General features: G+C 38.3%; 1 protein-coding gene across 1 annotated transcript in view; it reads right to left on the bottom strand.

Annotated features, from left to right (window-relative positions):
* The window catches only part of PKIB (cAMP-dependent protein kinase inhibitor beta), a 102,867-nt gene that overhangs the window by 61,433 nt on the left and 24,134 nt on the right, over nucleotides 1–17,300 (bottom strand). The gene's annotated exons all lie outside the window — the stretch shown is intronic.

Genomic DNA, 17,300 nt, shown 5'->3' with positions numbered 1-17,300 from the left:
GTTGCGGAGCACAGGCTCCGGACGCGCAGGCCCAGCGGCCAGGGCCCATGGGCCCAGCCGCTCCGCGGCATGTGGGATCTTCTCGGACCAGGGCACGAACCCGTGTCCCCTGCATTGGCAGGTGGACTTTCAACCACTGCGCCACCAGGGAAGCCCTGAACTTCTTTATATAGGCTATCTAAGTTGTTTTTTTTAAATTAAGTTACTTTTGTTAGTACTATTAAGTGTATTCTCTCTAGCCATCTACATTTCTTTCCATAATATTCATCACAATTAGTAGCTATATATTTGTATGTTTATTTATGTCCGTCTTCTCTACTAGACTGTTACCTCCATGAAGGCAGATACGATTTCTATTTTTGTTTCATATCCTCAGGCCCTACTAGGCCCTCAATATATTTTTACTGAATGAATGAATACTCATGATGATAAACAGACTATATATATGGTACTTAAGTATAAGAATTAAAAATCCCTGGATAGAAGCTGAAATGTAGGAAGGAAAACATGAAGGCCAAAAATAATTTAAATTTTTAACTATATTAGCAGTATAATCAAAAATGTGAACTGAGCCAAGCCATAGTTTTCTTGTACATGATACCAATAAATCCAAAGTGTTTAGAAGATATCAAAATTTCCCTTCCCAAAACTAGCATTGTGAGAGGGTATGGAATTAAAAAGAAATAAAAAGATAGTATAATATATTCCAACAGGTTATAAGTAAATCAATACAGAAAAATGTAACAAGGACTGGGAACAAGGCTTCCATCTGACTTTAGAGTTTGAGGCTAGACTACCAAAATGTCAGTTACATTCTTGAAATCTACAATCGCACAATAATGCCAATTGGTATTTATGCTTCTCCTTAGCCTTGGTTCAAAACCCTGAACATAGCAGACTTTCAAGAAAAACCTATTAATACAAACAATATACTAGAGGTAAATGGTAACTAGCATGGGTTTGCCCTTAGAATGTAAATTATGGAGCCACAGATGAAGTACTGGAGGAAATGGCAGGAATGAGAACTCTCATCTCCACCCTAACTGCTATTTTTGTACATAATTCTATGTTCAGGAAGTCAGGGGTGGGGAAAAGCAAGGAAAATACATTTTAAGTGCCTACCCTGTACTACGCAGTTTTCCTACACATGATCTTATTCCAACATAATGCTCTGAATTATCTGCACTTTCTTTATGAGGAAGCCAAGGTTTAGAAAATGCTACTAACCTCTTAAGGTAGTAAGAACCCAAACCCTGGTCTAACTGACTCCAAAGCTCAACTTCTTTATACTACATCACACTGCTGGAGCAGAATATCTGACGAGAGCTTGAGAAAGACTGGAGAGGAGACAGATGGAATTAACTTGGCCTCAAGCCCTAAGATTATCTGGTCTAAAATCAGAGGTGATGAGAAAACCATAATTCAAAAAGAGTCATGTACCACAATGTTCACTGCATCTCTATTTACAATAACCAGGACATGGAAGCAACCTAAGTGTCCATCAACAGATGAATGGATAAAGAAGATGTGGTACATATATACAATGGAATATAACTCAGCCATAAAAAGAAACGAAATTGAGTTATCTGTAATGAGGTGGATGGACCTAGAGTCTGTCATACAGAGTGAAGTAAGTCAGAAAAAGAAAAACAAATAACGTATGCTAACACATAAAAATAGAATCTAAAAAAAAAAAAAAAGGTTCTGACAAACCTAGGGGCAGGACAGGAATAGAGACGCAGACGTAGAGAATGGACTTGAGGACACGGGAAGGGTAAGCTGGGACGAAGTGAGACAGTGGCATGGACGTATATACACTACCAAACGTAAAATAGATAGCTAGTGGGAAGCAGCAGCATAGCACAGGGAGATCAGCTCGGTGCTCTGTGACCACGTAGAGGGGTGGGATAGAGAGGGTGGGAACGAGACACAAGAGGGAGGGGATATGGGGATATATGTATACGTATAGCTGATTCACTTTGTTATACAGCAGAAACTAACACAACATTGTAGAGCAATTATACTCCAATAAAGATGTTAAATAAAATAAAATAAATCAAGTCAAATCAGAGGTGATGTTCTGCTTATGACCGATGGAGACAGGGAAGAGGGAGGGGGTGGCTGATCACTCCCAGGAAGACACCCCCCCCAATTCTTTTTTTTTCTTCAAACAATCCTTTCATTGAGTTTCATTTAATTGTACTAAATAGAATGTGGGGCGTTAATATAGAGGAGAGAAGTACATGTTCTGGAATCAGATTCCTCCTCCTCCACTCTCCCCACCACCACTGGTCTGAATTATAAAGCACCAGGTAAACTGCCCCAGAGGTTTCTCCCAAAAATCTCTGTCACAGCCATAGATTGCACCTGAAATCTTGTCAAAGCAATTAATATCTTGCCTCTTGGCCACTAGAGCATACATAAGAAGATGGCCCAACACACACCATTATTCCAAATAAACAAGTCACATGAGCTTGGCTGAAGGTTGTAGCCACCTGGAGCAATCAATCCAGGAAGCCCTGTCACCTCGTTATGTGATTAGCAACCAAATATTCACTCAGGAATGTGCCCCTTTCCCTCAGCAGAGATATTTTAGTTACATGCCGACTTAACTTTTTTCTAAAAGTACATTTTAAAACAACATACTGAGAATGCTCAGCTATCCAGGGAACAGCTTTCTGAATTCTCAAATTCTAGAATTCTTAGTTGAACAAAACTAAATTCTGAACCTGTTAGCAGAATCAGCCCCTCAGTAGGCAACAATGAATGAACACAATAGAAAAACTTACTGGTCCAGTCCCAAAGATCAAGGCTGACCCTCTCTATTATGGATGTTTTAACAGTGTGTTAATTCAAAGATAATAAGAGCCACAGACCACAAATAAGATGATTTTTGGGAGGGTGAGAAAATCTGTTGAGAAAAAGCCACTACAGCTCTTTTTGCAAAATAAATGAATCACATCGTGCCACCAAAGAGCATATTGTAGCTGCAACACTTCATTCTATTTTTAAGGAGAAATAAATGACTAAAGAACAAACTATCATCTAGAAGTTTTTCAAGACACCAAGTTTTAGAGCCTTTTCAAGAAACCAAGTTTTACCAAGTTTTAGAGCCTGTGCTTGGGTAATTAGCCATAATCTTTGCGTATACATCCTTTACATCTGCCTATACGTGGGATGACTATGAGTAATCAAGAATAAAATTGGACTACTGGAACGGTCAGTTTTATGGGCCAACTTGGCTATAGTCCCCAGTTATTCAAGCAAACACTAATCTAGGAGGAACATCTATAATCAGCTGATTTAAATTAAGGAGATTATCCTCAATTAATCTGGTTGGGCCTGATCCAATCAATGGAAAGGCCAAAATAGGGGAAGAAGAAATTCTATACCTGTAGGCCATGGCTTCAGTTCCTGCCAGAGAGTTCCCAGCCTGCCAACCTGACTTTTGGACTTGCCTAACCAGCCTCCATAATCACATAAACCATAATCGTATCATCTCTTTCTTGGTTGGTTGCTCCAAACCATGCTGTAGAAAAGGGAAAGAAAAGGACACACTCAAGGCTTGAAATTCCTAGTTCAAGTATCTATGTCTGCCCAGAAGGAAAAACCCTTATCTCCTGTAGCTGTAGGGTTGAGATTTCAAACCCAGAATTTCAAGGTGTAAATTGCTGAATGACAATACAAATTGAATTCCCAACCTTGCAGAACATCATTATTAAAGTGAGGGCACTGATTGAGAAGGAATAGAATCCTGAAAATTGAAATCGATACATCTGGGAAATCCCAGGGAAACTGAGGATTTCAAAACCCCAAATTCTGCTGAGTCATTTGCCAACAAAAGCCACCCTCCACCTCTGCCTGAAGCAGTTAACCCCTGTTTTGTCTTGATGAACCTGTAATAGTCTCTCCTGAGGTTATCTGCCTTGCAAGACACTGCTGATTCTCCTCAGGATTTATCCTTGCCACCCCTCTTTGCTTATAGATGTATAAGTAGACTCATGTTCCAGCAGGCTTCAAAGGGTGAGTTACACAGTGTGACCCATGTGGAAGTGTGCTACGCACCAAAAGAAATGCATGATTTTTCCAATTTACTCCCCAGATAGAAATCTGGGGAATATGTGCATGAATGAATGGATATGAAGTGTGTTGGATAATTGTGGAAGAACATAAAGTTAAATCAGAATGAATTTATTGATATGGGCTCACTAAACAGATTCCGGATTCAATGTTTTAGCTCCAGGGGCTAGAAAGGGGTCTAGCATTTTGTTTGGTTGGTTGAGACATGGGCCAACATTAAATGAAATCAAAATGCCAGAACTGACTGCCTTGGTATACTGTAGAATAAATGTTAAAATAGCTTTATCATGTAAAACCTGCTGACCTACCCCAGGAGCATCCGAAGGACACACTTTTAACTATGACTGTAAGAAATACATTTGTGAGAAGAGCCCCAGCATCCCTGAAAAACTCTGGGGTCACTCTTTTCTATAGGTCAGGAATTACAGTGGGAATCGCTGCCACTGAGCTGGGATCCCTAAATACAGTGGGGAAAGTTGGGTGCCAGGGTGGCAGGGTCAAGTGGCAGCACTTAATTACCAAAGACAGATGTGGTTACTACAATGGACAGCAGAGCCAAAGCAGTAACTAGAATAGTCTGTCTTGCAGAGAGAGACCTATGGTTTGATCACGGTGTCCCTACAAAATAAATAGATGGGCAAGCTCATCAATGCTACTGGATCTGTATAAGCATAAGCTTTCTAGGACTACCGAACAGAGGTCTATCTTGAATCATCAGAACAGTGGAAACGTCTCCATCAATTCCTAGTCTTGACCTGGTTTACAGACCAAGAACCCCTTGAATGAAGGGGAGGCTAACTCCCCTTGAGAACCTGCTGTACTGCCAAACAATCATATTGCTGATCTTCCTCCTAGCCTTTTCCCTATGAGTGCCAGTGGCAGACGGAGATGCTGTTTGGAGATCTGGCAGGCCCCTATTGGTGAATCATAATGCAAACTCCGAGGCTTTTGTAACAAAGCCCTATCTTCCTCCGCAGGTATCTACTCTCTTTCTGAGATTTTGGCTTGCTCCTGGGCCTGAGTAGAAAATGAATGTCTAATCATGGGCCACCAAATTACCATGACACCTGAGCTGCCCATCACGAACTGGCTGCTGTCTGATCCACCAAGCTATACAGCTGGGAGTGCACAGCAGCATGCCAATATCAACTGGAAGAGGTACATATGAGACTGAGCTCAAGCAGGCCCTGAAGGCATAAGTAAATCACATGAGGAAGTTGTCCAAATGCCCATGGGCCCTACTCCTGCTACACTACCTATCCTCTACCAGTCCATACTTTCGCCTCATGGGGAGTTCCCTAAAACCTGTTGACTGAGGAATAGAAAATGTGGGCCTGGTTTACAAATGGTGTGTATGATATGCGGGCACCAACTGAAAGTGAACAGCTATTACACGACAGCCCCTTCCTAATACATCTCTGAAGGACGATGGTGAAGGGAAATCCTCCCGGGGAACAGAACTGCTAGATGTTCCTATTGCTTGGAAGGAGAAATGGCCAGAGGTATAAAACTGTACGAATTCATAGGCTGTGGCCAATGGTTTGACTGGATGGTCAGCAATTTGGAAAGAAAATGATCAGAAAATTGATACAAAGAAATTTGGGGAAGAAGTATATGCCCTATGAATGGGCAAAGAATCTGAAGGTATTTATGTCCCATATGATTGCCCACCAAAGGGTGACCTCAGCAGATGAGGATTTTAATAATCAAATGGACAGGATGACCTATTTTGTGGATCTGTGCCTCTTTTCCCAGCCACTACTGTCATTGCCCAATGGGTTCATGAACAGTGACCATTATGGCAGAGGTAAAAATTATACACGGGCTCAGCAACATGGAATTGCACTCACCAAGGCTAGCCTGGCTACAGCCACTGCTAAGTGCCCAACCTTTCAGTAGCAAATACAACACTGAGTTCCTCATATGGCATCATTCCATGGGATGATCAGCCAGCTATCTGGTGGCAGGTTTATTTCACTGGACTGCTTCCATCATGGATAGGGTGGTGCTTTGTTCCTACTACAATAGACACCCTGGACATAGAGCTGCTTTCCCTGCAAGCAGTATTTCTGCCAAAACTACCATCTGTGGATTTACAGAATGTCTCATCCACCGTCATGGTATTCCACACAACATTGTTTCTGATCAAGGAGTTCACTTCACAGCAAATGAAGTCCGACAATGCTCATTCACTGGTATTACAATTTTCTCCATCATCCTGAAGCAGAAAGCATGATAGAACAGTGACCTTTGCTGTTCAACTCGGACTCCGACCCCCTGCCTATCAGGACAGCCTCCTTTGAAGACTCAGTTACAGTGCTAGCGAGGTGGCAGTATGTGCCCAGGCTCTGGAAAGAGGTTTATAAATACTATAAATCAGCATCCAATATGTGATACTCTGGATTCATGGGTCCAAGAATCCAGGGGTGGAAATGGGAGTCATGGCCAGGATTCATGGGTCCAGGAATCAAGGGGTGGAAATGGGAGTGACACCCCTCAGTATTATCCCTAGCAATCCGCTAGCAAAATTTTGCTTCCCGTTCCTGTGATCTTTTGTTTTGCTGGTCGAGAGGTCTTAGTTTCAAAGAGAAGAATGCTTCTACCAGGAGACACAACAACAATTCCATTGAACTGAGAGTAAAGACCACCACCAGTCACTGTGGGCTTCTCAGGCCTCTGAATAAATAGGCAAAAATGGAGTTTTTATATTGGCTGGGGTGATTCATCCAGATTATCAAGGGACAACTGGGCTGTACTACACGATGGAGTAAGGAAGAGTATGTCTGTAATACAGGAGATCCCTAGGGCATCTCTTGTTACTACCAGGTTCTGTGACTAAGGTCAATGAAAACCACAATTCAATTCACAAGTCAGTGAAAACCATAAAACAACAGCTAATGGCCCAGACCCTTTAGGAAGGAAGGTTTGGGTCACCCTGCCAGGCAAAGAACCATAATAAGCTGAGGTACCTGCTTGAGAGCAAAGGGAATATGGGATGTATGGCTTGGGTAGTAGAAGAAAGAAGTTATAAATACTAGCTATGACCATGTCACCAGTTCCAGAAATGAGGACTATTAAGTTATTTGTACCCTTCCCTTTTCTGTGATAAATGTTTGTGTGTGTGTCTCAAATATGTGTCTCTTTCTTCCCTCTCAAGTGCTTGTCTTCTAACATAAGATATATTAATAATAGTGAACTTTATATCACAGTATTTTAAGTTATGGGATATCAGAAGAGTAAACCCCCAAAGACCCTGTACCTCTTCTGGGGAAAGGGTTAGCATGATTTCAGTTACACACAGGATAGCTTTAATCATGTCAGGTGGAAGTATGATTTTGTTGTTGTCATTATTTTGAGATTAGGTATGATTTAAGGAAATGTGTACAGATGCCAAGTTGACAAGGAGTGGCCTGTGAGGGTCAGTTTAAGCTGTGATCCCCAGTTATTCAATCAAACAGTGAATTAGGTATTGCTGTGAAGGAATTTTGTAGATGTGGTTAGCATCTACAATAAACTAATTTAAGTAAAGGAGATTATTCTCAATAATCTGGGTGGGCCTGGTCCAATCATCTGAAAGGTCTTAAGAGCAGAACTGGTTTCCTTGAGGAAGAAGAAATACCACCTGTGGCATCAGCTCCTGCCCCAGAGTTTCCAGTCTGCCCTTCCTGCCTTAAGATTTCAGACTCTGCTAGGCAGCCTCCACAAATACTTAAGCCAATCCCTTTCAATAAGCCTTTTGATATATTTTTCCTGCTGGTTCCGTTTATCTGGTGGAACTCTAATACAATTATGTTCAAATTATGAGGGCATATAAGAGTGGGACATATTAAAGTCATTTTCACTAAAAAAAATTCCATTAAAAAAAGGAAAACTTGGTTAACCACTGTGATTCCCAAGGGTGTACCAGAAATACAGTGTTTCTATGAACATGGTAGAAACTGAGATATGAAACTAAAATCCAGTATAGTAAATAATTTGCCCCAAAGTCACACAGAAAGTCAGAATTTTAAGCTAGGTTTCATGACAGCCGAGTTTATCTTGACCTTAATTACATAAATTAACTTTCATTTGATAAATGAATGCTTAGTTTCTCTACACAATATTCACCATTATAAAGAAAGTCTATTAGAAAGAACCATGGATTTTCTTCTGTTGAAAACAGTATTTGGAGAAACAATGATGAAGCTTTGGAATTTCATAATAACCAAGTAAAAATTTTTTTACAGGGGACATCAGCCTAAGATTTATTTCAAAATATAAGGAACAGGAATGCTTCGATTTTATTTTATTTGAGGGTTTTTTCCTTCAATCACAAAGATGTCAGTAAGCATAAAATCTAGATCCAAAGCAGAAAGCTGTTAAAAGCTAAGACACGGGCAAAAGAGTCAAATCCCATTTTCTCTCTTATTCCTTGGAGGTGGAGGTCCTGATTTGAGAAACAGCACTCCCAAGTAACATAACTAGGCCTGAAACGACTTCTAGGGAAAGGGCCATTTAACACTCCATGTCATTATAAGGAAATGAATTTCAGCAACTACCATGCCATTTTCTCCTCCATTTCAAGCAAAGCTCAGCCAGAAACAACCACTTACTTGCTAATCCTCTCATTTTATACTCTCTTCTCTGATACATGACTTCTTCCTCAGGATAAATCCAAGAAGAGTAGGAAATAAGACCACCTCTATATTGTATGCTTCACTTAACCTAAGCCCCATGTGCGCGGTTTCAACTGCATGGAATTCATTCTGATCTGAAAGGTTCTGCAAGCTTTATAAAGGAAAGAAAGAAAAAAAAGAGGCAAGGCTGATTACCTCAGAGTTGCCTTCTAATCTAATTTGTTAGCAATAAAGTAAAGCACAGTTTAGTAATCAACACATTTGAGTGTTTCAATTTTCAAAAGACAGACACATGAATCTATACCAAGCACTATCAAAGTCAGCATCTATAAAGACTGGCCTGGTTCCCTATTCCAGCATCCTTCCAGGCCACACAATCCCCAAAAATGAGGGTGCCGCAAGTCCCCTTTAACCTGTGGTCCCACGTAACAAACTCTGTGCTCCAATGCCCTGGATAGTACCCTAGTCCCTCCAAAACAGGCCTCTGCACTAGTCTATCCAGTTTTACCAGGGCCTGAATTTCATTCCGAAACCCCAGCCCCAACCCTGGGGCCATACTATCTGTGAACAGACCTCTCTGTTTATCTGCCTGGATAGCACCCGTTCCCAGACTCTGCGTCACCATCGCCCACCCACCTGCTGGGATACCATCTGCTGCACCTTGCTGGTCAATTCGGACTCCGACCCCCTGCCTATCAGGACAGCCTCCTTTTGCTGTCATCATTCTCTCTAGATGATAAGGCCACTAGCTTAGCTGGACTTTCTCCCATGGGCTAAAACGAGTTCCAATTTCAGTGGCCTCTTTCACCCTGGTGGGTATGTCCTGTTTTTAAGAAACAAACTTATCTGTCTTTCTACCACCAAGCTCTTATTCTGACATTGGACTGCTCTATGCACTACAAAATATTTCAATTTTAACAAGTTTCAAGCTTAACTAAAAGAAACTGAGAACTGTTTAAGAGTTATGGATGTGTGATAAGCTTAAAAAGATAGAAGTCATGTACCAGCCTGTACAAAGGAAACCTGATAAACAGTGGAATTTTTTCAGTGACACTACAGAGGTGAAAAGTAATAATCAAATTCAGTTTTCCAAATAGCCTTTCATCCAATAGTGCATTTATGAAGACAGAAATTGAAAAATGAAATAAATTAACCCTTCAGAAGGTAAACAAAATGTCTACACAATACAAACACAAGTTCCAAGCCCAGTTATAGAGATTGTCTCAGTCAATACAACTATGAGATATATAGCTATTTTGGCTATATTTTTAAAAATTCTTTAGTTTTGCACATGTGCCTTAATTTAAAACAAACAAAAACAAAAAATCATTGCTGTTAGACCATATAGCCACTAATACTTTGCATAGAAACAATATTTTCACCAGCATCAGCTTAGCAAAGTTAAAGGTACACTGAAAACAAAGGCAAGAAACAGAAACTTAATGTAATCGTCAAACTGGAAATACTCATATAGAAATCAAACCCAATGAAGTCCAATCACAGTAAAGTTTTATTAAACAATCAATCATAAAGGCACTATTCTAAGTGCTTTATAAATATCCATTGATTTAATCTCCTTAATAATTTTATGAGAGGAACTATTGTCAGTTCCATTTTACAGATGAGAACCTAACCTTGACACAGAGAGGTTAAGAAATTTACCAACTAATAAATGGCCCAAGTTGGACTCAAATTTGGTAGTCAATGATTTGATCCACTGCACTGTGCCACATCTCAGAATGACTTGCTAAGACTCATGCAGCTGGATGGGGGCAAAATAAGGTCCAGAATAGAGATCTGACTTCCAACATTCAGTGCTCTTTCCACCAATTCTTCCATGTCATTTAAATATTCAGCTAGTGTCAGAAAAACTACGAAACGTCATGTGATGGACTAATAAATAGCCACAAGCAAAACAGCCAAAGAAAAATGATAAAGTACTGTTGAAATTACAACTTGGTGTGATGTGATTAAGCTATGATATGCATTTAAATACCAAAAGCAAACTTTAGAGACTAACATAGGGCGTAATTTTAAGAAAATGGATTAAGTGGCCCCCTAGCAGTCAGCTCACAAAGTTGAGCCATGTTCCACATGACATACAAATAGCATATAACCACCAACCAAACTAAACCAAAGAGGAGCCACCACAGATAGGCGATGTGGATATGACCTTGAGGGACATTGTCCTTTTCGCCACCTTGCTGCAACCATGCCCACACATGGAACGGTTACACACTGAACACTTTAATAATAATTGCAGCTAAAATATTCATGATGTCTTCCAGCAATCTGAAGATACACCACTTGAGACAAATAACAAAAATCAGCTCATGTGCAACTTTTGGACAATGACTTCATTTTCTCAGTAATGATATCCTTGACCTTTTACGGTTGTGTTTAGAAACAGCCAAAAGCACTCCACTTCCTTTCCAATGGATTCTTACTTTTTGTGACTATAGTTACAACGTCTATGATATTTACGTGGTAGGATAATAGGCTGACATTAAATTAATCAAGAGTATTTTGTTTTTTCAAGCATTTGTAAATTAGGATTTTACAGACTGAACTCATTTGTAAGATAATCAAATTACCATAATTTTTTAAGAACATAATCAGATGAAACTTGATACTTTTCACATGATAAATCTTTACTTTCAATGTATTAGGTTGGCCAAAAAGTTTGTTTGGGTTTTTCTGTAAGATCTTATGGAAAAAACACGAATGAACTTTTTGGCCAACCCTATATCACTTAACTTCTATAGACTACTTTAGCAATCAAATATTATTGCCAGCAGATAGTCAAGAAGACTGGTTTTATGTATCTTATAAATGTATAAAATATATTGGAAAAACTAAAATTTGATACGAGTAAAACTTTAAAAATATTTGCAAGCCTTTCAATCCTAGGTGTTGTATTAGTTTAAAAGTTTAAAGTAAGTAATGAAATGATGAATTATTTGTCCTAACTCCATGTAGGATAAACGATATAATTCCAAGACCACCTCACTATGAAGAACACCTGAGACTGGGTCTGGTTAAAGAAATTGCAGACCTAAGCTGGCACTAAAAACCCCTGCTTAATTATGAGTCAGTTCTCTGTCTTCTGTACAATCTTAGCATGCCCAAACCTTGCAGAAACAGCCATGTCACATTCATTAACTAGCCAGCTGTTAACAGGACAAGTATAGGGCAAAGGTTAGCTGACAAGCAAATGGAAGGGATGACTTCTAATCACCAGTGAAAACTGATTTACCTGGCCACATTCTGCTACCTAGTGGGACAAATGGGACAGGATACTTTATCTAGTGGAAAGAGGTGATAATTATATTTACCTGGGCAAAGAGAGAGCAATCATAAAAAAAAAAAATTGATGCATTAAAGCTTCAGCCATTCTGAAGGCAGGATATCAGGCAATTTGGCCCTAGGAATCCATCTCTACATCTTTATCAAACATAAGAAACACCATGATGAAAAGAACAATGAACTGCAAAGCATTCTACATATATCTTATCCCATGCAATTGTTTGATTCTAAGATTTGGGCTGGTATTTCGAGGACTGTCACTAACAAGCTGTGTAGCCCAGAAAGTCATTTCTCCTCCTGCAGCCTTGTTTTCTTCATATGCAGGCTAATCCTCCATTCTGGTTTGCCTAGTTTATTTACATTGTCCTGACTTCCCCTCTGGCTTAGCTTTCGTCATTTTCAAAAAGTCCCGGTGTTGACAATATATAAAGACATAAATGAGAACGTTTTCTCCTAAATCCTCCAGCAATAACATCCTGTCATCCACAGGCCCAATTTCGGAGTAAGGAAGGCCACTAAACGTGAATAGTAAACGTCTTATCAAAAAACCCACACAGGGCTTCCCTAGTGGCGCAGTGGTTGAGAGTCCACCTGCCGACGCAGGGGACACGGGTTCGTGCCCCGGTCCGGGAAGATCCCACATGCCGCGGAGCGGCTGGGCCCATGAGCCATGGCCGCTGAGCCTGCGCGTCCGGAGCCTGTGCTCCACAATGGGAGAGGCCACAACAGTGAGAGGTCCGCGTACCGCAAACAAACAAACAAACAAACAAAAAACCCGACAAATTTCACCTAGGAGAACAGAGCTAGAACTATATATATATATATATATATATATATAACTATATAGATCTCAAAAACACGGTGTCGTGAAAAGCAGTGATATTATTTTTGTAAATTTTAAAAACACAAACCAGGACTAAATATTGGAATGGTTGCATAAATACGTGGGTAAAAGTATAAAATGGATGGGAACAATACACACTAATTTATAGATGCTTCTGAAAGGAGACTTAACTAATTGTGCCATTTTATTTCTTTAAAACGGAAGACTAAGCAAATATTATAAAATGAAATGTGTTAATTCTGAGAGGTGGGAGTTAATTCTATTCTTTGTTCTTCTTAGCATTGTTTAAATGTCTCAATATATAAATTATACTAATAAAACACAGAACATGGATTACTAAAACTTTGAGTCTAAGAGTTAAGTGGAACGCTGGTGGGCCTGACTCCCTAGAGCCCCTCATTGTGTTGTCTTCAAGGGAGCCCTTCCCACATCAACGATCTCAGTAACAGATCCAAGAACATTTTATCTTCAGAGATGAGTTAATCACCAACTCTCCATCCACAGCCCCTCACCATTTCATGTATGAATTCCTTGTGCTACTTTCCTTCCTAGTGGTACCAAGCTTCTGGAACTGTCTCAGGTACCAGAGGTAGCCTGTTATAATTTCAGACAGCCATTCCTTTAATTAAATAAAAATATGTCTTTCTCTGATTCCCATCCACTCAACCTAGTTTTGCCTCTTCAATCATACAGATGATATTCCTCATATAATTGAAGAAAGTTAGCATGTCATCCCTGAGGACCTTCCCAAAGCATTAAACGTCAGCCACTCTTGATGTGACCCTCCTTGGGTCTCCTCATGGCCCTGTAGTCAATTTTTCTCTGTATCTCTAGATCCTGCAGTTTACAAACCCCGGGGAATCGCAAAGTATCCTCAGTTCTGCACCCTCAGTGCTCACAACTGGCACAGAGTAAATGGGGCAAGTGCTCAATAAATACTGAATGAAGGAATGAGAAAATGCGTTTTGCAAACACTATGAACATTAAATGGCAGCTATTTTGATCACTAACAATTAGTGCTAAACTGTCAATGACCACCTCCTTTCTTTATATATATGTTTATATTTCTTTATATATACTTGTATGAATTATAAAACTATCTAGTTGAAATCCTTTACTCTCTTGGATACTATAATTCAAATTCAGCTGACCTTTTTAGATGGAACAATCCTGACTTCCATGTCATTATTTGGTCTTCTCTAGAATTCCATCTTTGAAATTTGCTCTGTGTCTATAGCACAGTATCCCAGAATGGGCTTCCCTTTTTTAAGCCTTCGAACAGTAGTGTATTTAGAATATAAGTCAGAACTTGCTGATTTATTAATTCTAACCCCAAAAAAATCAAGAAAAGAATTTTCAAACACAGTGCTAGGCATGCTGCTTGAGTCTCCTTTCTATTTTTATGTAAAAAAGTTTTAATATGTCTCATAGTCAAGTCTATCAATCTTTAATTATGGTTTTTGCCTTTGATGTCATATTAGACAAGATTATAAATTATTCACCTATTTTTCAGTTATATCTCATTCTTCTTCTTCAATTAATCTGATATTTATCTGTATTTTGTATAAATAAAAGATTCAACTTTACAATTTTTCCTAACAATAACTAATTATTTGAATTGTATTCTTGTAATAATACCTTCTCCACCAACATGAAATTCTGTGTTTATTATATGTTACCCTTATATGCTTAAGTCTATTTGGGGAATTTTCAAGATGATTTAGCCTCTCCTAAGTCTCTATTTTAGTAAAAAGTAACATACTGCCTTAGTAATAGTAATTTTATAATATGTTTTAATACTTGGAATTATAAGTTCTTTCTTCATTATTATTCTTTTTCAAAAATTTGCTTTTCCCAGTCTGTTCATTCCTCCAGATGAATTTTAATAATCATTTTGCCAATCTCTCCCTAAAAATCTCTTTGTGGTTCTATATGGAATTGTATTAACTTTATAAATTAATTTGGGGAAGCTAACATCATTACATTATTTATTATTCTCATCCAGGAATACAATACCAATCTCCATTACTGCTAATCTTATTTTGTGTTTCTCAACAAAACGTTATTTTCTTCATTTAAGTCTTGTACATTTCTATTACAGCTTACTCATAGATATGGGATTTTTTCATCATGTTTTCTATTTGTAGCTCTCATAGAAAAGTCGATTGATTTATACACATTTATCTTTTGTATGACCACTTAACTGAAGTCTCTTATTCTAATAGTTCTCCAGTTGATTTTCTTGGGATTTGTAGTAAATTCATATAAACACACACACACACACACACACACACACACACATATATGTGTGTGTGTGTGTGTGTGTGTATATATATATATATATATACACACACTTTTTTTAAGGAGAAAAGATGTCATCTCTTTTCTAATAATTGTGAACTTTGAGAGGTAGCATATGATAGGATTTAAAATTAAAGATTCATGAGTTAAGCCACTTGAGTGCTTATTCATCTCTACCACTTATTAGCTATGTGACCTTGGCCAAGTTACTTAGCTTCTCTGGGCCTCAACTTCCTCATTTGTAAAATGAGAATTATAGTAGTCAATATTCCCTAGGATTGTTATGAAGATTAAATGAATTAATATTTGTAAAGTATTTAGAACAGTTTCTAGTATATATATTAAGAAATTTTAAAACGTTAATCATTTAAAAAATTTTATTGCATTGGCTAGAATTTATAGAATGATGTTAACTATAAGTGATGAAATAGGGCATGTAGTAAGTGTCTACGGTTTTTCTGTTTTTTCTGCTTTTTCACAATTTAAAAATATCTCTCTATACCTAAATTACTATGTTGTATATATGCATGTTCTTAAAAGAAATATAGTTACATTTTATCAAATGTCATTTGAAATCTATTAGGAGGTAAAAATAGCAGTTTTATCCTTTAGTCTATGACTATGAAATTATAATAAATTTCTCAATATTGAAGCACGTGTACATTTCTAGAATAAACACGATTTTCTTGTATTATTCTATTTTGTTGATTTCTACATTCCTGTATTTAGTATTTCAGTGAATTTTTGTGTGAATTTTTGTGATTTTCTTTTTTGTGCTACTTTTTTTAGTGTTTTTAATTTTTTTGTTTTTTAGTTAACTGTTTTTTTTAGTTAAGTGCTTTTCATTAAATGAATCAGAAAAATGTTTCATCTCTTTTGTAAAGTTCATAGAGTATGGGATAATATGTTCCTTAAAAATGTATATTTTCAACCATCGATTATAAATACCTGATGCAAACAAGATACTTTGCTCATCTAAACAGAGTATTTTAGCTCCTGCCGAATCTCCCTATCCAAGCTGGTCAAGGACATAGGCTTAAGCATCAGACAAAATCTGGCTCAAATCCTAATTTCACCACCCACTAGCTAAATGTGTGCACTTGGCAACGTACACTTTTGTCACAGGGAATAACTATGCCTTCTTTACTTTTCCCACACAGTTATCGTGAGGATTACATGAGATCATGTTTATAAAGCACTATCCACTCCACTCACAATAAAGACTCAATTATTTTATGTTAGTCTTAATTTTCTTTAAATACAAAATTAATGTTTACAAATGTACGTGCTGGTTTTTCTTAGTATGGAGATTTCAATTGTTTATATAGAAATATAAATGCTTTTTGATACAATTTTTTCATGACATTAGTTCATAATAAAAGGTAGATTTCAATTAAAACATGTTATTCTCCACTGACACAAACTTAAAAAGTTGACAAGAAAGTAGTAAAATGCTCAGATAACAAGAAAATGAACCCACTGCCATTGTCTAAATGAAATCGCAATGGGTTAATAGGAAAACTGTACTGGTTTTCAGAAAACCAGGCAATGAGCCTAAACCAAATGTAATGTCTTCCACTCTTTCCTGTTCCCTTGGAGCTTTGTTCTCATGGGAATCCAAGAGTGGGAGGAGGCTTCCCACAGGCTGAGGTTTACTCCATGGTCTCTGATTTGCCATCTTCACTGCAACAGGGGAGCAAATCTCTCACTCTGAGTGGGAAAACACAGTCCTGAGGGGCTGGAGGGGCCTCAAATACAACAGCAGCACACAGAAAACCGTTTCTCAAAAAAGCATTAGAGATTTATGTCCACCAGTCAGTGTCATCAAGACTATTTACTTGTATGTATTGATAACAAAGCTGTCACTAGGGTCTCTAAGGAGATCCGTATTAGGTGAGTAGTAAGTTTATAAGATCTGATCGGTAATACTATAAGCTTTTCTTCTGTTTTAAAGGATATAAATTTAAAACATTATTTTGGTGGGCTAGCTGCCTCCGTGGAGAACTATTTAAATAAGCTCAGCTAAGAATGTAAATATCAAACCAAGCTCAGTCTCTGTACTAACCACTGGCCCCTGGCAGACACAGGATGGAAATGCCTAGCTCAAGTTCTTGGCATGCATGCTATTAATTTGACATTAACAATAGACTCTA

The sequence above is a fragment of the Stenella coeruleoalba genome (assembly GCF_951394435.1).
Source record: "Stenella coeruleoalba genome assembly, chromosome: 12".
Lineage (NCBI taxonomy): Eukaryota > Metazoa > Chordata > Mammalia > Artiodactyla > Delphinidae > Stenella > Stenella coeruleoalba.
The sequence above is the reverse complement of the archived record's forward strand: the minus strand, read 5'-3'. Positions and strand labels throughout refer to the sequence as shown.